Genomic DNA, 25,232 nt, shown 5'->3' on the forward strand with positions numbered 1-25,232 from the left:
GTGTGCTGTGCGTGGTGTGCGTGCTGTGCAGGCTGTGTGTGCTGTGCGTGGTGTGCGTGCTGTGCAGGCTGTGCAGGCTGTGCGTGCTGTGTGTGCTGTGCAGGCTGTGCAGGCTGTGTGTGCTGTGCGTGCTGTGCAGGCTGTGCAGGCTGTGTGTGCTGTGCGTGGTGTGCGTGCTGTGCAGGCTGTGTGTGCTGTGCAGGCTGTGCAGGCTGTGTGTGCTGTGCGTGGTGTGCGTGCTGTGCAGGCTGTGCGTGCTGTGCATGATGTGCGTGCTGTGCAGGCTGTGCGTGCTATGCGTGCTGTGCGTGCTGTGCAGGCTGTGCGTGCTGTGCGTGCTGTGCGTGCTGTGCGTGCTGTGCATGCTGTGTGTGCTGTGCAGGCTGTGCGTGCTGTGCATGATGTGCGTGCTGTGCAGGCTGTGCGTGCTGTGCAGGCTGTGCGTGCTATGCGTGCTGTGCGTGCTGTGCGTGCTGTGCGTGCTGTGCAGGCTGTGCGTGCTGTGCGTGATGTGCGTGCTGTGCAGGCTGTGTGTGCTGTGCGTGGTGTGTGTGCTGTGCAGGCTGTGCGTGCTGTGCGTGCTGTGCAGGCTGTGCGTGCTGTGCGTGCTGTGCATGCTGTGTGTGCTGTGCAGGCTGTGCGTGCTGTGCATGATGTGCGTGCTGTGCAGGCTGTGCGTGCTGTGCATGCTGTGCAGGCTGTGCGTGCTGTGCAGGCTGTGCGTGCTGTGCGTGCTATGCATGCTGTGTAGGCTGTGCAGACTGTGCGTGCTGTGCGTGCTGTGCGTGCTGTGCAGGCTGTGTGTGCTGTGCGTGGTGTGCGTGCTGTGCAGGCTGTGCAGGCTGTGCGTGCTGTGCAGGCTATGCGTGCTGTGCGTGCTGTGCGTGCTGTGCAGGCTGTGCGTGCTGTGCAGGCTATGCGTGCTGTGCGTGCTGTGCGTGCTGTGCAGGCTGTGCGTGCTGTGCGTGCTGTGTGTGCTGTGCAGGCTGTGCGTGCTGTGCGTGATGTGCGTGCTGTGCAGGCTGTGCGTGCTGTGCGTGGTGTGCATGCTGTGCAGGCTGTGCGTGCTGTGCAGGCTGTGTGTGCTATGCGTGCTGTGCAGGCTGTGCGTGCTGTGCAGGCTGTGCGTGATGTGCATGCTGTGCGTGCTGTGCGTGCTGTGTAGGCTGTGCAAGCTGTGCGTGCTGTGTAGGCTGTGCGTGCTATGCGTGCTGTGCGTGCTGTGCACCTCCTCAGGACCTATGGGTAACAAACTTCTCTATTTCAATTCCTTTGGGGTCTTCTGTTGACTCTGGGCTCACTCTTAAACAGCCTAGCCTCTACTGAACAAACGTTAATTTAACAAAGCCTCTTTCCACCTTGTTTCTCTGTCCCTTGCTAGAAGTCTTGTAGTCCTCTGATGTCCGCTGGGAGATGGAGAAAGATAGAGAAGGCATACCACTTCTTCACCTTCTTAGTCCAGAGGTAAAGTAACTCACGACCCCTATTATGCACTGGCAGGAACTAATGACGTCGCACCACCAATACCTGGAAGGACTGTGCACAGCTCGCTCCTAGAAACCGCTCGACACTACGGAGAGTGGAGCAAAAATCTCTGGTGGACAGCTGGCCATTCCTGCCTTAGACTTGGGGGAGCGGGGGTATTGGAGGGGAATTGGCTCTTACTCCTATCGCATTAGAAAAAAATACCTGATTGCAGATACAATTGATTACTCTCTCTGGGTGTTAGAAAAACTTAGTCTTCACTAATACTTCTCTTCAAATCTTAGATTTCCTAAGATATGCATGCTTTTGAAACTAGAATCCCTCCTAGCCATTAATTCAATTAAATTATGTTTGTATTTTGTTTCTCAGAACTACTTCATAATTGAAACCACCTTGTATAAAAATTGATTTTCAAAAGAAAGAAAGAAAGAAACCACCTTGTGTGAAGCCATTTTTGGCACATGAGTAAATTAGCACCCTTTCGGGGGTACATTCATTCAATCAACAAACATTCATGGAGCATTTCCCATGTTCCAGGACACACACTACCTCAGGAAATGAGGGGAGGATCTCCTGGGTTGCTAGAAAGAATGCTGATTTCTGTAATTAATCTAAACTGAGATTCTAGAACTAACTAAAAGAATACATTACAGAAATCTTATTGCAGAATTTTAGATTTGAGACCCAAAACCATAAAAGTGCCTAGAGTATCCAACATGCCAAGCATAAGCTGTAGGGCAAAGAGTGGCAGAGGGTGAGGCTGGCTCTGGGAATGAAAGAGACTTCAGAGTTTTTCCTGAAGTAGATTTAACAAGAGTCTGTGATCGAAACAATGACTCAAAGGTATCCACGATGGAAAACTGGGTGAGTGATGGTGCTCTTAGTGGAACTAGAGGAGCCCCACAAATGAGAGTTTTAAGAGAGAATGTTTCATTATTGCATTGAGTTGAGGTAACTATAGCTATCTATATGAAAACTCACCTAGGGGCACCTGGGTGGCTCAGTCGGTTAAGCATCCAGCTCTTGATTTTGGCTCAGGTCAAGATCTCAGCTCAGGTCATGATCTCAGGGTCATGAGACTGAGCCTCTCATCGGGCTCTGCTCTGAAGGTAGAGCCTGCTTGGATACTCTCTCTCCTTCTTCCTCTGCCCCTCCCCCTGCTTGCACGTGCTCTCTCTCTCTCTGTCTCAAAGAAAGAAGGAAGGAAGAAGGAAAAGAAGAAAAGAGAAAAGAAAAGACGAGAAAAGAAAAGAAAAAGAAAATTCATCTAGATGTAAGGGAAATTATCTACCCACACGCAATTAAAGGCAGTCTAAATTCAGGTCTTACTCTACTTTTCAAGCTTTTTTTCTTAAATTAGTGTACAGTGGGAAAAAAAGAAAAGACAGAAAAGGAAAAAAGAAAAGACCATCATTGTCTTTTAGATATTAGATACTAGATTTGGCAAGATTTAGTGCTCTTTTTCAGAGGTTCTAAGTGCATTTTACAAATCAAGCCTACAAAATCACCTGGCCTGGTCTTATGTTCAAATGTTGAATCTTCATCAGACATTTTGAAACACTAACAAAGGGCATACTGGCTTTTAGGGACCACCTACTCTTTAAAACCAAACCAAACCAAACAGGTGCCATTATAAAGCAAACCTGGATTCATTTAGGTTTGGTGTGAAAACCATAAATATGGTGGTTCTGCTCTATTTCATCTCCTGAAATTTACACTCTGGTTTCAACTGTGCATTGTTTTCAGTTTCTCACACCCACACACCAGGATCAAAATTTAAGGTGCTGGGGGAAACAACCGATATTAATAACATTTTTTAACAAGCCTAATTTACACTTTCTTAACTTAGGCAGCCACGTTGGCGTTGTTTTATTTTGTAAGCATTAACAACAGCAGTAAACACCTTGTAGCGCTTACATTTTAGACTCCGTTCTAAAGCTTTACACATATTAACTCATGGAAACTTCACAACAGCCCAGGAGGTAAGGACTCTAATAATCATCATGTTGAAGATGAAGAAACTGAGGCACAGAAAGGTTAAGTAAGGTGCAAAGGATTCCAGAGCTGCCAAGTGGAACCTGATCTCCCAACCCGTATCCTGTGTTCCCTGTCCACTTTACAAACAGTATTTCTCTTTTGCTGTCCTTTATATTTGAAGAATTGCCCTGAGACCCCTAGGGCATATTGTACAAAACCCCTGATTCCCAGGGTATGTTATTCCAAACTGCTCTTGCCAACTGATCCAGATGCCAGCCAGCAGTCCCTGTGCTCCCCTTCCTCTTCCAATCACCTAATTAAACAATAGGGACTGCCAAGCACTGATAGAACCCACCTGCTGGAGAAGAAGCGCTGAAGATAATGGAGAGTAGGAAAGACTCCACCTCATCACTGCTTCCTTCCTTCTTCCCTTTAACGCTAAGGAGCTAATGACGGCCTGTCAGAGAAATGTGAAGAGGATGAAGGACGGCCATGCGGTCAGCATGCTGGTAGTTTCATTCTAAGGATATATAATTTTCCCCTTTCACACAGAGAAATCTGGTTCAGAGAGGATAAATAACTCGCCCAAAATAATGGAGTCAGAATTTAAACCCAGCCCTGTTAAACTCAGGCTGAACCCTGAAGCCCAGGCATGCTCTTTCCACACTGCAGAACCAAGCTCAGAAGGGAGAGGAAGGTTCTTCTGATGCTATCTGTCCATCCCATTGAGTCTTACCTTTTCCTCTGTAAAAATGACATCATGAGTAATTTTCAATATTGTTTCCTAGTTGGTGTTACAGCTAAATACTGTTCATTATTGTAGTTCAAAGCATGCCATATATTGAGAAGTGGCTTTATGGAGTCATCTCTAAGGAACACCAACAAAAATTAGGTAGTGATATAGCAATAATAGCTGCCTGGAATCCTTTTTGTTTTTTTTAACTGTCTCTCAATGTGAACATGTGTACTTTACTGACAAATATTTTCATTTTATGTAGTTACTTGAAATTTTAAATAGCTGTATTTATTTTTTCCAAATTAATATATAGTGAGAAAGAGTTTGAAACATTTTCTAAGAAAAAACAAGCAAATAAAAGGCATCAATTTTTAAATTTAACAAAAGGTCTGCATAGGGTTGTTGTGAAAATAAATGGGATCGTATGTTTAAAGAATATTTAGCACGATGCCCAGCAGGTTATAAATGACCAGTAAGTGGCAGAGATTTTTATTAGGAAAACCATAAAATTCAAATACTAAAAAATTCAAAGCACTACTCACCACCAACTTTATTGCTTCTTAAAATATTGTCATAATATTTAAGCCAACTTAAATTTTAAGTTTTAACTATTTCGTGTAAATGGTAAACTAACAATACTTTCTCATTTATTTTTATACACAAATGAATTATTTTTCAAATATTTTCATTGCCTGTATCTCTAAAATAAGTGTTTTGTTTTGTTTTGTTTATTTATTTATTTGATAGAGACACAGCGAGAGAGGGAACACAAGCAGGGGGAGTGGGAGAGGGAGAAGCAGGCTTCCCGCGGAGCAGGGAGCCCGATGCGGGGCTCGATCCCAGGACCCCGGGACCATGACCTGAGCCGAAGGCAGACGCTTAACGACTGAGCCAACCAGGCGCTCCTAAAATAAGTGTTTTATTTGTCATTGGTACATTGATTTACCCAGATTCCAAAAGTGATAGCAAATAATTCCAATGGGTCTTCTCAGAAAAATATGACCTCACTTTCTGCATTAAAAAAAAATAGTTGGGGTGCCTGGGTGGCTCAGTTGGTTAAGCGTCTGCCTTCGGCTCAGGTCATGATCTTAGGGTCCTGGGATCGAGCCCCGCATCGGGCTCCCTGCTCCGCGGGAAGCCTGCTTCTCCCTCTCCCACTCCCCCTGCTTGTGTTCCCTCTCTCGCTGTGTCTCTCTCTGTCAAATAAATAAATAAAATCTTTAAAAAATAATAAAATAAAATAAATAAATAAAAATAGTTTGCAGAGTTTCCAAAAATAAAAATAAAAATCTTTCTATTGTTTTTTCCTGTTCTCCAAAGCTATGAATACTCAGAAAATGCTGGTATAAAAAGTAAAGTTCTGGACATATTTGTAAGCAAACTTATTCTTGTAATGCAATCATTAGAATCATAAGAATTATGGTGACCACACACATGCATCAAAACCATAGCGGTTTGTGGGCTGTCAAAAACACTCTTGGAGAGAAGAGAAGGCAACAAGATTCTGTTGCATTTGTGACCTCTAGAGGCCAACATGAACGTGATATACTTTATTCCTTCAACAGTGCCTCCAAGTACAATCTTCAAGAGTTTGAGATTTATAGGCTTTAGAAAATACAGTAAATTCAAGAGAAGAGAGGTTCCATTTTAGGTGGATATGTTGCCTTGAACTAACAACCACAAACCACAAATTGAAGTTTTAAATAATAATTTGAAAAAGCCTCAGACTCCTGGAGAACCTTTATAGAAAATGAAAACCTTGCCTATTTCACAGTGGGGCTGTCCAGACTAATTACTTATTGCAAGTAATCATCAAATTGAGGATGAACACGGTGAAATGCACCCTTTGGGGCCCTGTAGTCAAAACTCGATTCTAATGTTTGCTGGTTACCTGTCCTGGAAAAATTATCAACCTCTCTGAGCCTCAACGTCCTCATTTGTAAATTAAGTAATCACAATAAAAACCACTTTACAGTGTTGTTTATAGATTAAATGAGATAACATATATATTTAGAATGTATCTTGGGACCTGTCAAGTTCTAAAACCAGTAACAAAATTTCATTACGATCATCACTATTTGTTGAGATGCTGTCTTTTCTCTCTGAATGATAAACTTTTTCACCACAGTGATAGATCCAAGACAAAATATTGGTCTAACAAATCCTTCTTTAAGTTAAAAAGCAGGGCTTGCTGCACTCTCTCCCTATCATACAACAGTCCTCATCACTCTGAGTAGAGTCAGTAGAACTTGGAGCAGCAGTGAGTCAGCTGCCCAGATAGGTTTATTTCCCTTTGTCTTCAAGATGGTGATTACGGTATGCCCTGTGAAATGTTAGGACATTTCTTCACTTCTCAACATATTCAGAAATGGCATCTACCTACTTCCCCACACACTGCGCCATTATGTTCAGGAGCTTTCCTCATGGGCCAAACCTTCCAAACTGGCTCCTTTTACAGTTGGAGTGAAGTCTGTATTGTTCATTTTGGCATGTTCATGCAGTCCATCTACTATGTGGGAAGTGTCGAATAGAAGGTGGTTAAAGTGTTTCTGCAAAGCCCCCTTGTCCCTTCTTTATTCCCATAAAGCAAAAGTCTAGTCGTGGATACCTGTTATGAACCTTCTTTAATCCCACTGAACACTACAAGAGGAATTCACTTGATCCTTATAATTATGTAGTCTCTCTTGTCCTCAATGTCCCCTTACTTGTCAGCTCTCTCTCATGCCTCACAATAACTTCTTTTAAATTATCACCATCAAACCTGCTCTACTAAAATCTCTTCTTTTATTCTCAACTAATTCTACTTTTATTTTACAGAGAATACCAATGCCTTCAGACACCAACTCTCTAAACTTCCCACCATCTACTTACCAGTGCATCTATATCCACAATCATTATACCATCCTCCCCTCCTGCCTCAATGAATTAGGCTACCCTCTGCCTGAACAGAACCTAATCTACACATCACACCCTAGATCTATCTATGTTCAGTCACAATTAAGTTCAGCAGAAAGTGAAGGAAAACACAAAATGATAGTGGCTTAAGCAGAATAGAAATTTATTTTCTTTTGCAAAATTTAAGACCCTAAGCAAATCAGGGCTATTATAGTACTTCCACTATCATCAGAGATGTGGCTCCTTTTTTAACACATGTCTTCATTATTCTCAACATCTGGCTTCCACCTCATGGTCCAAGATAACTACTGAAGCTCCAGCCAACGTGTATACACTCCAGTCAACACACAAGGAAACAACCTTCCTCCCATTGGCCAGAATCTAATCACAAGGCCCACCCAGATGCAAAGGAAGCTAGGAAATGTATTCTTAATAGGGACAATTATGAACCCAGCTAAAATTGAAGGGAAGCAGAGTGAGGAAGAATGGATACTGAGGCAGAAGTAACAGTCTCTACCTCTCCTACCTTCTCATCCTCCTCATTATGTTCACATTTTCTCTCCCCCATATCTTTTAGTTTCCCTTCTGTAGTGAATCTTTCCCTTGGCCATTCAAACATCTTCCTAAAACTTCTGTCTCTCTAACTACTGTTCTGCTTCTCTTCTCTTCACCACCAAGTGTTTTGAAGATTTTACTCATTGTCTTTACTTTCTTGCAGCATTCGCTTCTCAACACACTGCAATCTGAATTCTGCTCCTGTTGTTGGTTAATTGTCTTCCCCAAATATGTTGAAATCCTAACCCCAGTACCTGTGAATGTGACCTCATTGGTAAATCAGGTCTTTGAGGATGAAATCAAGATAATACAAAGGTTACACTGGATAAGAGTGGGCCTTAAGCCCAATAATTGGCACCCTTATAAGAAAGTCACGTGAAGACACAATGAAACTGAGACACATCTCAAGAACACCACCTTGTGAGGATGGAAGCAGAGACTGGAGTCATGCAACAACAAGCCAAGGAGCACCAAGGATTGCTGGCAAGGACCAAAAGCTAGAAAGAGACGAGGAAAGACCTAGAGTCTACATGGCCCTGCCGACACCTCGATTTCAGACTTCTAGCCTCTAGACTTCTGATTTTTTTCTTTTCAGTGAGAGGATAAATTTCTGTCACTGGGAACCACCAAGTTTGTGGTACTTGGTTATAGCAACCCTAGCAAACTAATACAGCCCCAACCGCTCCACGGAAACAGCCCTTGCCAATGTCAAAAGGTCTCTGTTGCTAAACCCAGAGGACAATTTTCAAGTCTTGTTTATTTGATATCTCTCTATGGCATTTGATGAAATTATTTACTCCCTGCTCTTGAAATCCTCCTGCCCTTGACCTTTGGACACTACTCTCTACTGGTTTCCTCCTATCTTTCAGCTACTCTATCCTGACCTTCCTTTCTAAATCTGTGTTTCAGACCCTACTTAGAATATTTATTCTTGTCACCTACTTCCAATTTAATATGTTAACTGAGCCAAAATACACTTAATTCTCCCCATCCTGCTCCCAAATTCCCAGTGAAATAAGTAAAATAATATAACATTTTGATATCTATCTAATTCATTTGTATATTCAGCAAACATTATGTATCTGTTACATTCCAAACACTGTACCAGTTAGCAGAGGTACAGAGATGAACAAGGCAGACTAAGGACCTCATGGAGCTCTCATCCTTGTGGAGATGTGATAATAAATAGCCAAAGAAATACATGAGACAATTATAAGTATGATACATGGCACAAAGGAAACAAATAGGATGATGAGATAGAGCAGGAGTCAGCAAATTCTTTCTGTTAAGGGCCACACAGTGGCTTTGCAGGCCGTATGGCCTCTGTTGCAACTTCTCCTCCACTCTGATACTCCCGCACATAAACGGATATAGGCAATAAATAAGAGAATGGGTGTGGCTGTGTTTCAGTAAAATTTCACTTATAAAAGTAGGCAGCAGGCCAGAGTTAGCCTGTGGGCCGTAGTTTTGTTGCCAACCCTTGAAAGAAGAAAATCAGGGTCGGTCGCTTTAGATTTAAGGGTCAACCAAGAAAAGCCTCTCTGAAGAGACAGCACTTAAACTGAGACCTGAAAGAGAGAAGGAGCCACACCTACCTTCCTTGGCCCAGGACAACAAATAAATGTTTTATTACTATGTTTTTAGGATCTGAAAGATTTTAATGACAATCTACAGAATCTATAAAATGTGTAACTCCAAATGCTGGGGAAGCATCAACTCATGCACCCCAGTGTGGGAATTTGCAAAAAGAGAAAGATCACTCAACTTATGGCATTATTTAGTAGTTTTAAAGAGGGCTAGGAATCTGAAGCACTAGATAAAAATTTCCCTTTAAGCAGACTTACTGAAAGAAATAGAAGAAAGCATTACAAAAATCTTTTATCTGTATTCTAAGCAAGAATTGAAAATCTGTATCTATGAAAGAGGGATTTATTCAGAAATCATTATTATCATAAAAGTACCACATTTTATAAGAAATTACTATAGAAAAATCGAATCAGTGAATTTGTTTGAAAAATGCAAAAAATAAGAGACATGGGGAACAAATCCAAGAGATATAATTTACTTTTAATAGGGACTCTATAGAGAAACAGAACATATAAAAATAAAGCAAAAATCATTAATAATTATAGAATAAGTTTTCCTTTAGCTGAGAAGGCTTGTTTCTTCAGCTCAAATGGATTCATGAGGACCCGGTCAAATTTATGTGGAAAAAAAACAAACCTGGACATTCACTGATGAAATTCCTGAATTTGAAGGCTTTAGGAAAGGAAAACTACATATATCCAAACCAGAATAGGGGAAGGGAGGAGGGAAACAGGAGAAAATGTACAAAGAGACAATCTTTAGAAACAGACATCTCTACAACACTAAGTGCTCCAGATGCTTTTAAATACAAAGATTGTGGTCCAGGATTTCTGTATGCGTTCAAATGATCACTTACATCTAAGGATCTGATACAGATTCAGGAAGTATACCCCTCCTGAATATGAGACTTGCATGAAAGTACTTTTTAAATGGAAAAAGCATAGTAAAAAAAACAAAAAGAAAATGAACGAGCAACAGGTTTTCAAATATGCAACATTATCTCCCTTCTCCCAAACTCTTCAGTAATGCAGACTCACTGCTCTGCAATGAAGAAGTAGAATCTATTTCTCCACCCACTTGCATCTGGGTTGATCGGCTTGGACCCATGGAATACAGCAAACACAACACTCTGCTAGTTACGACGTAGCCCTTAGCTGACCCTGCAGCTTCTGCTTCCTTCTCTCCAAGCTCCGAGCGGCATGTTGGAAAGACTAGCGGTCCTCCTGGAGAGAAGCCACATAGAGAAGCATGAAGCACCTCAGACACTTTAGCAGTACTACCTATTATCTAACTTTCTAATTGTTGCCATTCTCATGTGTAAAGTTTCAATTTTCAGTTATCCCAGTTGAACTTCTTTTCATATGCTTTTTAGTTATTTTAGTTTGCCCCACTGTCATTTGTCTCTGTAGAGTCTTTGCTCTTTCTTCCATTGGATGACCTGGCTTTTTATTGTTAGTTTATAGGAATTTCTTACAGTTTAATCCTTTATTGGATGTTCACATCCTAAATATCTTCTCCCATTCTGCCTATTGTATCTTCCACAGAGCAGAAATCTTTTTTGATGTCATCAATGACGGCAATTTTTTTTCTTTATGGTCTTGTGCTTTCATTCACCTAATTTAAGAAATACTTTCCCATTCCATTGTTACAAAGATATTCTCCAACATTTTTAATAAAAGCTTTATAGTTTTGTCTTTTTAGTTTCAGATCTCTATTCCAATGGGAGATTATTTTTGTATTATTTTGTGGTATAAGTTTTGGGACTGTTTTTTCTTCAAATATTTTGCCAATTTTCACAATATTGTTTATCAAATAATCTTATTTGTTTATCAAATAAACCATTTCCTCAATTATCTACCAAAAATTCACCAAGTTCCCATATACACATGGATTTATTTTAGAGTCTATTCTATTCTATATCTACTTGGAGTCTTTAATATCAGTATCATAATATTACTATAGCTTGCTAACATATCTTATATTTGGTAAGATATTTCTCCATATCACTTTTCTTTTTAAAAACTGTTTTAGCTATGTGTGGATTTGTACATGCCCATTTTACTTCTGTTGGGTTCCTTATTTTAGCTTCATTAAATTTACGTTTTAATTGGGGAAGAATTTGCATCTTTACAATGTTAAATCTTCCCTCCACAAGTATGATATTTCTTCCTAGTCAGGTCTGCTTTTGTGTCTTCAATGATGTTTTAAAATGTTCTCCATAATAACTTTTGCATTTTTAAGTCAATTTCTAGATACCTATAGATTTCCTTCTGGCTATTGTAAATACCATATTATCTTCTGTTACATTTTCTAATGTGTATCGGTGTAAAAGAATTCCATTGATTGTTACTTATTGATTTGTGCTCAAACAACCACACTGAACTTTTTTCTTTTCAGCCTTAAAAGTTTGTCTGTTGATTCTCTTAGGTTTCCTGTATAAATAATTAAATCATCTACACATACTGACAGTTTTGTCTCTTCCCTTATGGTCTTATCCCCTATTTCTTTTATTTCTCATATTTCATTGGCCAGGACATCCAGTTCTTTGTTGAACAGAAAAGGCCATAGCAGAAATCCCTGTTTGTTATTGACCTTAAAGGGAAGGCTTCTAAGGTTTCTCCATTAAGTATGATGTTTGAACAATTTTACCATATCTCCCATTTAGGCAACATAATGTCTCATGGTGTGTTTATTAATAAAGAAACTGAAAACCTCATTTTGAGAGACAGAATTTCTTGCCAATATAACACTGAGCTCCAAACTAAACTCAATGTTTGAACACATTTTCCCAACTTCACATAGTTTTAATTGTGCTTTTACCTCCTACGTTCTCTCATTTCCCTTCACCAAATTTTGACCAGGGCGATAGAGTGTATTAGTCAGCCATCTGACAGGGACTAAAGTAATTTATGGTTGGAATCCAGATAGACAAGTTCTGTCCCACTGTATGTGAGGTGTGTGATCAATGAAAGTGATTTTTACTAACATATATTAAGTTTTACTTTCATATCTTTAATGAGGATCAGTGTTTGAATCCTATCTCTACCCAGGAACTAACTAGCTATATGATTTCGGGCACATTACCCAATCTCTGAATTCACCTTCTCCTTCTGTAAAATGTGGATTATGAACATCTTGGCTCATAGAGTTGTTCTAATGGGAATAATAATGCTTACCTTGTAAGATTCTTGTGAGAACTGTATGCTCTAGAGATTACAGCACTTTCAATGGCCCTTGACATAAAGCTATTGTCACTATTTTACAAACACTTGATTTGAATCTCACAAAAACTCTATGAGTAGGCACAGCCTCTATAAGTATGTATTTTTTACTTATTTTACAGATGAGGAAAGTGAAAGTAAATTTATAGACAGAGCTAATATTCAGTGAGCACACAATGGTACATTCTTGTCAGGTATTAAAATGTTAAAATACTTCCACAGATTCACTACAGAAGTACCCCATGTTCCACTAACCACCCTCCTCACTGCTCTCCATCTTCTCCCCTCAGACCCATGGACCTCTCCATGATCCAGCAACTGTAAGGCTAGCCGAAGGACTTGAAGACAGACTGCTTGGTAACCATGAGCTCCAGATTATTAAATATTTTTAATACCTTCTTTGTTTATTGTAAACGTCAAACCTAAGATTCAAACCCAGGTCTTTGTGACACCAAGTTCTAATAAACGTAATGGGCTAAATAAGGAGGTAAACAATGGACCACAGTTTCAGTGCATAACTTCTTATAAGTAAAAAAATGTTTAAAAAAATCTTGAAGAAGGAAAAGAATGTCAGTAGTGCCTTCCTATTGATAGAATTAAATCAACCAAATAATGTTTTAAAGTACAATATAACAAAAGCTGAACATTAATAGAAGTATACATATGCCATATTTATTATAAGATTCTTTTTATGTTTTTAATAGAATTAAATGTTTTACAATAAAATATGAAGCTATTATTGCTTTTTTAGTTGCTGTTATATCAAAGCCTTGGCAACATCCTACAAAGGCAGTGAGGATCATGGTAACAACCACGTTTAGTTGTACATCTTAGTTTTGAAAAGTGTTGCATTTTCCGCATGAAATTTAAGAGAAATTCTGGAATTGGGGAAAAAAAAAACATATTGCTTTGTTTAAAATTTCCAATATTAAAAAGTTTTAAAATATAAATTACCTGTAAGAGAAAGTAGGCAGAACTCAGAGACCCTCAGTTACTACAAGACAGTAGGCAGCGTAGGCCAACCTCTTGTGAGTTTCATGTCAATTTCACTAGGCATTCTAGCCTCTGTATTATGGAAGTGAAATTTAAAACTAAGTTGTCTCATTAAATAAAAATTCCTATTACATAATTTTAAAGTGTTTGTAACAGGTAAATAAAGATAAACAAGTAAATATTCACAGGCATCCCTGAACTTCCACAATTTTGAGTTCCAAAATTCCAGAACTTGGAACTTACAAACTTAGAGTATCTTTTCCTATTGTAATAATTTTTTACTTTATTTTCTAGTTCCTTGCATATATATCATCTCCCACCTGAAATTGTAAATCCTTTGAAATCAAAGCCAACATCATATTCCTCATATTTCTTTATGAATAATCTATTATAATGCATAATCTATTATAGATGGCAGGTATTAACTAAAAAATAAATGAATAGATGTATTAATAAACAAACTAGCAAAGAAACTGAACAATGATGAGATTTCTAGGCCAGCCCAACTTCATTCCCCAATTAAATTCAAAAAATATTTATTGATCATTTACTTTGAGTCAGGCACTTTAACATTATAAAAGTACAAGAACTACAATACCAAATATAATACCAATATAATACCAGATCATCTAATCAGGATTCACTGTGAGTTGGTTTTTTTTAATGCATTTTGAGTTCCCGCATCTTTGAAGTGGAAAAACATATCCTTGTTAGTTCCTTATTCAATATTTCCATAAAAGAAAGCACCTTTCTACATTTCCAGAGCCACTCTTTAGGAAACACACATACATAGCACACACGCGCACGCACACACACACACACACACTGAAAACTAAGGAAAAAAAGGTACAAAACAAAAGGCACCTATTGGTTAATCACACCTAAATTTTATGCTGATTAGTCTACTGCTCAGATCTTTGTAAATTTGGCCACACTTCACTCTCCTCAATAAATAAACGATAGTTTCCTATCATATTTAAAAACAGAAGGGAAAGCTCTTTCAGAGAATTTAATGCCCTCTTTCACCTACCTCCAAAAACCATTTTAAAATAACAAGAATTAAAAATAATAATAATAACAATAGGGGCGCCTGGGTGGCTCAGTCGTTAAGCGTCTGCCTCCAGCTCAGGTCATGATCCCAGGGTCCTGGGATCGAGCCCCACATTGGGCTCCCTGCTCAGCGGGAAGCCTGCTTCTCCTTCTCCCACTCCCCTTGCTTGTGTTCCCTCTCCCGCTGTGTCTCTGTCAAATAAATAAAAATCTTAAAAAAAAAAAAAATAACAATAGGAACGCCTGGGTGGCTCAGTTGGTTAAGCACCCAACTCTTGATTTCAGCTCAGGTCATGATCTCAGGGTCATGAGATCGATCCCCGCTATGGTTCTGTGCTCAGCACAGAGTCTGCTTAAGATGCTCTCCCTCTCCCTCTGCTCCATGCCCCTGCCCATGCACGCACTCTCTCTTTCTCTCTCTCTCTAAAAAAATAAAATAAAATATTTAAAAATAATAATAAATAGAATAAAATAGCAAGCATTTGCCAACCAACTCAACCAAGAACTGTAACTAAGACCACAACAGCACATGATCAGCCATCTGAAATGCTGCTGAGAAATCTTCCATTAGAACAGGTTACATTGCCATCGTTAACAAGTCATCAGTCAATCTGCTGAGAATAATTTTCTATATAATTTCCTCCCTGAAGGCACAAGGATCACATAGCATCACTGTGTTAAGCAGCTCTGGGAAATCTGAAAAATGTTTAAGATGGAGACTATGACATGGTGTGTAATTTCTCACTTGCAGTTTTATACTATCAGACTAGTACACATGCTATTCTCATCATTAGCATCAGAAGTTCCATAAATGTTATCATAAGTAATATAAGGGTCTATGGTTGTAATTTGCTTACAGTCCCATCAAAAAGAATTTCATGGTAGCTGCCTAGTTCCAGGAGTCATTCATTCTCATTAGAAAACCAAAGTTAGCAATGATATGAGCTGAGTTGACAGTCACTGCTTGGAAGAAACTCTGAATGACTGCAGTATCACTTGACTGACTGTTAGTGGATATCCGGGTGGAAATTAGCCTAGACCTGGCTTATCCAAGTGCATCTTTTGAGTTTATTCCAGCTAAAGCCCAATTTTTAGGGTGATGTTTAAAGAGAAACTCCCTACTCTCTCTAAAAGTTGGAATTTGTGTGGAATTACAAGGCTTTTTAACAACCTCTATTTGATGTTGTATGGATTTGAGATATTTTTCTTGGTCTCTTTTTCTATAATCTGTTTCCTGTGAAGTTTACCAAGGCCAATTTTCCTTTTCTTTTTTTTAAAAGAATTTATTCATTTATCTATTTAGGAGAGAAGCATGCAAGCAGGGGGAGGGGCAGAGAGAGAGAGAGAGAGGGAATCTCCAGGGCAGAGCCTGACTGAGGACTCGATCTCACAACCCTGAGATCATGCCCTGAGCCGAAATCAAGAATCAGATGCTTAACCGACTGAACCACCCAGGCACCTCATACTAAGGCAAATTTTCTTATGAGAGAAGCTCAGTTTTAGGGGACAACAAAGCCCAAGTATCAAAGTGAAGTCCAAAGTAAGCAATCATCATAAAAGAATATCGATTAATTGATGCTTAGTCATTTCAAAAGTACTACTGAAACAATTTGTTGTCCACTTTTGTAATAGCCACCAGTTCATTACTTGTATTTCTGGAAAATATTACTAATGCAATTGTTCATATGCTTTTTAAGAACCATAAAAATTATTTTTATGGTGACTATTTAGCATTGTCATAATGCTAAAAGGACTTTGAGATGGCTTTCAGAGTAGCAATGCTACTGGTTTTCCCCTTCTCAGACTGCTCCTATTTGGTCTGCTCTGCTGGTTCCTCTCAACTTCGGGATCTCTTAATCCTTACGTGGAGTATTGCAGTACTCCGTCTTCAGACTTTTCTATATACATTGATACTTCAACTTTCAGGGCTTAGAATTAGACCATCAGAATGTTCAAGATGCCCAAATTTATGTCATTAGTTCTAAACTTCAAATGCACATAAACAATTGATTACTCAGTACTTCCACTTGGACATCTAGTATATATCTCAAGATTGATATGTCCAAAATTGAGTGCCTGATAGCCTAACCTCCCTGCCTCACAACCTATTCCCCTCACAACCTCCCCCACCTCCATTAATAGCAACATCTAGTAGTTCAAGCCAAAAACCTTGGGGTCATCTTTGATTCTCCTCTTTCCCTCACACCCCACATCCAAACCATCATAAAATGTCAGCTCCACAAACTGACCAGCCTAATCTACAGTGATAGAGATCAGAGTAGTCATTACCCCTGGGAAGTTGCTAAGGGTATTGACTAAAGAGTCACACACACACACACACACACACAAATGTTAGGAGAAGTGAAATGTTCTATAGTTTGAGCTGGGTGGTGGTTACAAGGATGCATAAACATGTTAAAATCCATCAAACTCTTTACTTAAAATTCATGAATTTTACTGTATACAGATCATACCTCAAATAATTATTCAGATGCTTGTAATATATATTGCTAGTGCCTTGGAAGGGTCAAAAGGACTGGAGTATTCAATCACAAAAAGGACTCTGAAAAGATTAAACCTGTTACTCATAGATGCCCCCTGGACCATCTCAACAAAAAATTGGGATGGGAAGATCTAGGAAAGACCTATGGAAAAGCCTCTTGTTTAATGAAATAAATACCAAAACATACACAAGAGATGTACAAGACTCAAAAATTTTATAAAAGCGGAACCAGTTTGGACTGAAAAAGACAGAGGACAAATGAAAAAGGCTGCCAGACTTCCAAAATTCTACAAGCAGAAAACAGACTGATAAAGCTACTCAGGTGCAAGCCCATACTACTCTTCATGGAACAGTAAGGACAGCTTCAAAGATGGAGCCATAAACCCAAAGGCCTGGAAACAAATTGTTTGCCCACTTAGATGCAAAATTACTTGGGACTGGTGACTTCTTTTTCCTTCCATTTTCTCTCTTTTTGAATGGGAATGTCTATAACTTTTATCCTTTGTGCATCCCAGCACTGTATTTTTGGAGCAGCTCACTTGTTTGAGTTTCATAGGTTCACAGATGGAGAGGAATTGTGCCTTAGGATGGATTACACCCAGAGCCTCTACTGTATCTGGTTAGATGATGATCTCTGTGACTTTTGAGCTAGTGAGGTTTAGATGAGGTTGTCTGGACTTTGAGAGTTGCTGCTGTAATTAGTTGAGACTTTGAGGGATATTGGGACTGGAAGAATGCATTTTGTATGTAGGACAGATCTGAATCTTTGGGAGCCAGAGGGTGGACTGTGGTAGGCAAAATGATGGCCCTCCGAAAATGTTCATGTCCTAACCCAAAATCTGTGACTGTGTTACCTTATATGATAAAAGGGACCTTGCAGGTATGATTAAGTTGAAGACTTTCAGACAGAAAGATTATCCTGGATTATCCATGTGGGCCCAATGTAACTATGAGGGTCCTTATAAGTGGAGGGAGGAGATGAGAGAGAGTAAGAGAGAGAAGGATTTGAAGATGGAGAAAGGAACCAAGCAATACAGGTGGCCTCTGGAAGCTAGAAAAAGCAAGGAAATAGATTATTCCCTAAAGCCTCCAAAAGGAATGCAATCCTGCTGACCCCTTGATTTTAGCCCATGGGACCTCTGACCTCCACAACCGTAAGATAATAAATTTGTGTTTGTTTAAACTAGTAAATTTGTAGACATTCATATAGCACAAATAGGAAACTAATATACCCACCTATAGTTTATTTTTAATCTGACAGAGTGATCCTATTAAAACCTAAGTCAGATCATATCATTTCTCTCTTAAAACCCTCCAGTCCAGTAGCTGCCTTCTGTCTCACACAGAGCAAAAAGCCGGAGACCTTAGACCCACCTTCCAGATTAAACAATCTACTCCTTACCCTATGTGCCATAACCTCCTGATTCGTCTTCTCCTATGCTCCACCTTTCCCCTTCCTCACTGCCCTCCATCATATGCACAGGAGGCTCCTTCTCACGTCTAGGCCCATCAGAGCCCATCTGAATACTTCTTCCCACCCCCAGATATTCTCATGTCTTTTCTTCTCAGCTCCTTCAGGTCTTTACTCAGACGTCACCTCTACGTAGGCTTTTCCTTGCCATCTTATTTAGAAGTAGACATTCTCTACCCCAACCCCTACTTCACTTTTTTTTTTTCATGGTACTAATACCCCCTCCCAACTGCGTACTCTATTTTACTTATTTTGTTCTCTCTCTCTCTCTTTCCACAAGAATTAAAGCTCCTTCAGAACCAATCGGCACCTGGCACATGATTGTGACATAAATGAATCAAAGCATTATCTTTAGTAAATGTGACAGAACTTCCAGGGAAACTTTCTAAGCTCCTAGTGACCAAAAGCCAGGTCTTCATTGCTTATGGAAATGTCTCTTCTCCTGGCTCAGGACTAAACCTGGAGTAGGCTTTAAATACATACTTAGAGCATTTATTATTTTTTTGTGATAAAATACACATAACATAAAATTTACCATCTTAACCATTTTTAAGTGTATAGTTCTATGGAATTAGTACATTCACATTATGTACAACTGTCACCACTATCCATATCCAGAATTCTTTCATCTTCCTGAACTGAAACTGTGTACCCATTAAACAGTAACTCCCATAACCCTCTTCCCCCCAGTCCCTGGTGACTGTCATTTTACTTTCTGTCTCTATGAATTTGACTGTTCTAGGTACCTCATATAAGTGGAATCAAACCATGTTTGTCCTTTGTGACTAGCTTGTTTCACCTAGCATAATGTCTTCAAGGTCCATCCATGTTGAAGCGTGTGTCAGAATTTCCTTCCTTCTTAAGGCTGAATAATATTCCATCGTATGTATACACCACATCTTGTTTCTTCATTCATCTATTGATGACCACTTGGTTTGCTTCTACCTTTTGGTTATTGTGAATAATGTTGCTATTAACATGGGTGTACAAATATCTGTACCAGTCCCTGTTTTCATTTCTTTTGGGTGTATACACAGAAGTGGAATTGCTGGATCACATTATAATTTTATGTTTAACTATTTGAGGAAGTACCACACTGTTTTCTACAGTGACTGTACCATTTTACATTTCCACCCACAGTGCACAAGGTTCCAATTTCTCTACATCCTTTTCAATACTTATTATTTCTGTTCTTTGGATTTTTTAATAGTAGCCATGCTAATGTGTGTGAAAGTCTATCTCATTGTGGTTTTGATTTGCATTTCCCTAATGATTAGTGATATTGATCATCTTCTCATGTGCTTATTGGTCATTTATATACCTTCTTTGGAGAAATATCTGTTCGAGTCCTTGGACCACTTTTTAATTAGGCTGTTCTGGTGTTGTTCAGTTGTAAGAGTTCTTCAGATTCTGGATATCAATCCCTTGTCAGATACGTGATTTGCAGAAATTTCCTCCCATTCCATGGATTTCCTTTTCATTATCTTGATACTATCCTTTGACACACAAAAGTTTGTAATTTTGATGAAATCTGACTTCTTTTTTTTTTTTTGGTCTCCTGGGGCTTTGGTGTCATATTCAAGAAATCTCTGCCAAATCCAATGTCATGAGGTCTTTGCCGTATGTTTTCTTCTCTGAGTTTTATAGTTTTAGCTTTCTGCTCGGGTCTTTGATCCACTTCAAGTTAATTTTTATATATGGTGTAATGGAAGGGTCCAAACTTCATTCTTTTGCATGTGGATATCCAGTTTTTCCAGCACCATTTGTTGAAAAGACTGCTCTTTACCCATTGACTTGTCTTGGTACTCTACTTAAGGCATTTTCATTAAGTCTCTTTATAATGAATTCTGCTGTAAGTATTTTCTAATGAAATTACAGTTTATTACATAAATAATAAATTCATTTCTTGTTTTGAATGAATACAAGCAGTACACCTCTGGGAACAAAGCAGAAAATCACTACACTTGTTGCCTCATACACCTACTTCTAAAATTATTTGACTCTTGGGGTTCCTGGCTGGCTCAGTCAGTAGAACATGTGACTTTTGACCTTGGGATTGTGAGTTCAAGCCCCACATTGGGTGTAGAGGTTACTTAAAAATAAAATCTTCAAGAAGTAAATAAAATAAAATTATTTGACTCTAAAAAGTGCAGTACATTTCATTACATATCACTTACACCTAACAGATACAGAAAACCTTTGAAGAATATAATAAAGTAGAATACAGAAGAAATAAAATCTACCTAGAATGGGGAAAATGAAGAGTGTTAAGTCAATGGTTCTGAATTCCTAGATTAGTCAGACTCTTAGTTCTTCAAGGTCAACCCAAGAGTTATACAGATTTTGTGTTTTCCTTCTTAAATTTCCTTTGCTCCACCATTCACCCCCATACTTTTATTATTCTCAGAGATCTCATCAACCTTAGCAATCACAATTCAATACATTTTAGTCACTAGGTTATCTAAAAGGAAGTAGAGGACCTTATAGTACTCATAAAAATAAAGCTATGGTAATGAAACTAGATCTGTATTATTTGTAATTTTTAGTTTCTACTCAACATTTGTATGTGATTAACCAAAAACACAGACAAAAGTAATAGTGGTAATAGAAACAGTAGAAGTAGAGGAAGCTAACATTCATTGAGCTTACAATGTGCTAAGGACTTAATATTAAATTTCATTTAATCCTCAAAATAACCATATGAGATAGGTCCTGCTATTACCACATTTTAGAGTTGAAGAGACTGAAGCTTAGAAAGGATTTTACATTCACCCAAGTGATGGACTACATGGAAGAGACAGTCTTTAAGTCCAAAGTCTGTGCCCTTACCAGTAACACCAATACTTCACAAGCTTTAATCAGTCAAGTACAATTTTCACTTGTTTGAAATATTTGTTTACAAAATGTATTTCTGTTATTACTTACTTAAATTTTTCTTTAAAATCAACTTCTTTAAAAAAACTTTCTTTTTAAAGATACAAAAAAGAACAAGAAAAAAAGTCTCTAATGATACACAAATACCTACCAAGACTCTGAGTATGAATCCCGCTCCTCTTCTTTAAAATGAAAGATTCAAAGTGTTCGAAAGATATTATAAATGTAATTAACACTGAACTAAGATTATCTTTTAAATTAATCAGAAGAATTGAAAAGAAAATTCAAAAGCAGTGATTTCACCCACTATCTAATTGAATGTTCTTTAAAGCCTATCATGCCAAACAGACTGAGGAATCATTTACTATTCCTTCATGGTATCTGCCCCTCATCTTGGGGAAACAATACATTGCTCTCTATTGTGCATGGATGTGCTCTTTACACCAATAGCAAATTAACTCTCCTACCAACCAACTACATAAGTGAGAAGTCTACAACAAGAAGATTCTCAAGATCCTCAACAACAATGGTGGAGGGAAGAGAAAAGTCGATTTGCAAAGTCACTGATAAGAGAGGGTAAACAGGTGTAATAGAAGGTTCAGGCCTCTTTAAAAAACAAATGGAATTAAGAATTAAGGAATAATAATGTCCTATTTAAGACCTAAATTTAAAAGAAAAGCTATATAAGATATACTGTAATAAGATCTCATAAATTATAAATATTTTTAAAATCTATACTTTTATCTTCACAAAATGTCCCAGTTATTAATTTCATAGACACCATATCTTCAATCAAGCTAAGTACAAAACTATGCTAAAATTTTTAACAAAAGGAAGGTAATTTATTTTTAAAATTTAAGTTAGTATTGACATAAATACCTGTGAATTTCTTTCCTCGAGGCTGACCCAGGTGCCAGGCTGAGAAATGCTTGACTGTTCTGCACCCTGCCCTCAGGGCACCCACTGAAGTGAACCACCAAGAGTTCTATGGTCATTCTGCTTTTCTCTACCCTATGAATAAAGGCAGGTATATCTGTGAACCTATAAATGGAATTAAGTCTGTTACCCAGAAAATTTTAGTATTTCTTATTTATAACTTGTCTTGTTGAATTTCAAGTATGAATGTTAATCAGCTTCATCATTAAATGGCATTTTAAGCACTTGTATGTGTTGGAGACTGTAAAAAAAAAAAAACACAGAAAAAAAAACCACTAGCTAATCCTAAAATTTTTTCTAATAATTACATGATTATGATTACTCAAGAGCAGGATTTGAGGAATGAATTCAAATAATAATTCAATTATCTAAATTTAGAACATAGGCAGTTACCTGATGGGCCAATAGAGAGTTGGGGTACATTTAGCCTAACTAGAAAAGTATAATATCTGGAGCATTCCCCACAAGACAGGTATCTTGGGGGAAAGGAGGAAGGTCCTAAAGGGCTGAGGAAGCCCGTACTGAGTTTTGGAAGACAACACCAACATTGAGTCACCCTGAGAAAAAGGTAGAACCCCAACATAGACAATAGGAGTCTATGATGTGAGACAGAGCTTTAGCAACAGCTAGATGAACCTTCTTTTCTGAGGCAGTAAAACAGTACCGCCGGAAGACATAAGCATAGGGAAGGCTGTTGCTTTGTCCTGAGGATATATTCTGCAAAGTGTCCTCTAGCGTCCGAAAGCTTTCATTGCATGTCAAAACTAGAAACCTTTCTCAGTTCCTAAGATCAAGGATCAGCACTCTCTTACCACAGCCTGATACGCGGTAATCCACTTGGTGATTCTTATTTTTCAATTTTCCACATGTTTTCCACTTGTTCTTGATATCAGAGACAAAGCAGACCATGTAATCAAAAGCATACTGATTTAGTGGCCAAAAGGAGGCAATAAAGAAATGGTTCTATTGCAGGTCCAAGCCTCGAAGCCATCTAATAGAGTGACATGAGTATCCCACCGTAATTTAAGGTTAAATTAAGGCCTGTGGGCGCCACAACACAATCCAATTCAACCATCACTGGCATATCTTCAGATGGGAATATCCTTACAGGTGCACAGAAAACAACTCACATCCCACTCTGTCTGCTCCATCATGTAGAATCTCCCATGTCCCACTCATGGCTCCACTTCTATCTCCTTCCAGGAGTCATTGCCTCAGCAGAACATTTCCTGGATGCGAGCACATCCTACACAAGATCTCAAATGATCAGTTTAGTATAAAACATATGAAATGAGAATTTTTTAAACACTAAATTTTGAAGTCTAGAGTCATGAAAAATGTGTGATTGATTCCCACCTCTCCTTTTTTGGAACTGTTTATTTAAACTTGTTATTGGAGACATGCCTGGGAGTGGCTCATTGGTTAAGCATCTGCCTTCAGCTCAGGTCATGATCCCAGGACCCTGGGATCGAGTCCCCAGTTGGGCTCCTTGCTCAGCAGGGAGCCTGCTTCTCCCTCTGCCTGCCGCTCCACCTGCTGGTGCTCTCTCCCTCTGACAAATAAATAAATAAAATCTTTAAAAAATAAAAACAATAAACTTGTTATTGGATATAGAAAAGATAACTGGCAATTGCTGAGCCCTGCAAAATATTTTATATAGGCTCCTTCATTTGATTTAATTCTTACAACAACAATCCAGTAAGATTGGCATTATCACTGACATTTTATAACTGGGAAGAGGGGCTTAGGGATGTCAAGAGCCATGTCCTCCAAACCTCCATAGTTTCCAGTCTTCCCTATCTCAGTAAATGTTGCCACCACCCTTCCAGTTGCCCAGAGGAAAAAAAAAAAACCTATGTAACATCCTTGAAGTTTAAGCATGTCATCATGTCCACTAGTCCCATCAGTCAAAATAACCATCATTTATTACTTGAACTACAGCAAAAGCCTCTTAACTCATGTCCCTATTTCCACACTTGTCCACTCCATATTCCAACCCACCAGCCAGAGTGATCTTGGTAAAACATAACCCATAAAACAAACTGGCTTAGACACTTCAGTGATTCCCCACCATACTTAAAATAGAAGCCAAGTTATTTCATCCTGTACACAAAACCCTGGATAATCTGCCAAGAACTCTAACTTCCTGCCTTCTCTCCAGCCATAAAGACACATTTCTACTCCTAGAACACTCTAAGCTTGCTCCTACTCTAGGGTCCTTGCTCTGCAACTGTCTTCACACAGCTCTTCACAGGAAAAGTTCATTGTCATTCAGATTGCAGCTGGAATATCATCTCTTCAGATGGGTCTTTTCTCCTGACAACCTAAAGCAGCCCGTTCTCATCTTCCTATCATGCTACCCACTTTTACTTTATCACAGTACTAATTACTCCTTGCTGTTTTCTTTTTTTATTATTTTTTGCACTTATTTCTTCCCATCTCCCCCCACTAAAATGCATGCTATTAGATGCCCTGCCTGTCACATTTAGCCTTGTAACTCCAGCCCCTAAAACAGTGCCCAGGATATCATAAGGACTCAGTAAGTGTTAGTTGAGCAGTGCCTAAGCTCACACTGTTAGTTCCAGAGCCAAGATTAAAATTCAGGTGTCCATCCACAAATTCTTTTACTACATTCTGATTCCTACATGAGTTTATCTTGGAATATGATACATTTTAGGTTTTATTACTTATTTTACATATATGACCTTTACCACCTCCTTAAAATTAAAATTATGCTTATCTTTCAAGGCCCATTTTATTTTCACCATGGTGCTTGTATTCATCCCCAATCAAGTTTCATATTCCCTTCTCAGTATTAGTAAAACATCTTTATTATATTCCATTTTTGCAACAGCTTACCTTGTTTTTTATCTGTCTCCCCACCTAAACTACATAAGTTGTTTGAGAATAGGAATCGTGTCTGATTGTTTTTCATTTCTCCCAAAGCCT

The 25,232-nt window shown here is 38.8% G+C and overlaps 1 protein-coding gene and 1 long non-coding RNA gene across 2 annotated transcripts in view; one reads left to right on the forward strand and one right to left on the reverse strand.

Moving 5' to 3' along the window:
- The window catches only part of TSPAN8 (tetraspanin 8), a 224,235-nt gene that overhangs the window by 174,779 nt on the left and 24,224 nt on the right, over positions 1 to 25,232 (reverse strand). The gene's annotated exons all lie outside the window — the stretch shown is intronic.
- On the forward strand, positions 1,192 to 22,368 carry LOC144382148 (uncharacterized). The gene is made up of 4 exons (XR_013448580.1): positions 1,192 to 1,245; positions 1,382 to 1,464; positions 12,747 to 12,813; positions 22,248 to 22,368. It is a non-coding gene; the product is annotated as an uncharacterized LOC144382148 (long non-coding RNA).

Source organism: Halichoerus grypus, chromosome 6 (genome assembly GCF_964656455.1).
Source record: "Halichoerus grypus chromosome 6, mHalGry1.hap1.1, whole genome shotgun sequence".
Lineage (NCBI taxonomy): Eukaryota > Metazoa > Chordata > Mammalia > Carnivora > Phocidae > Halichoerus > Halichoerus grypus.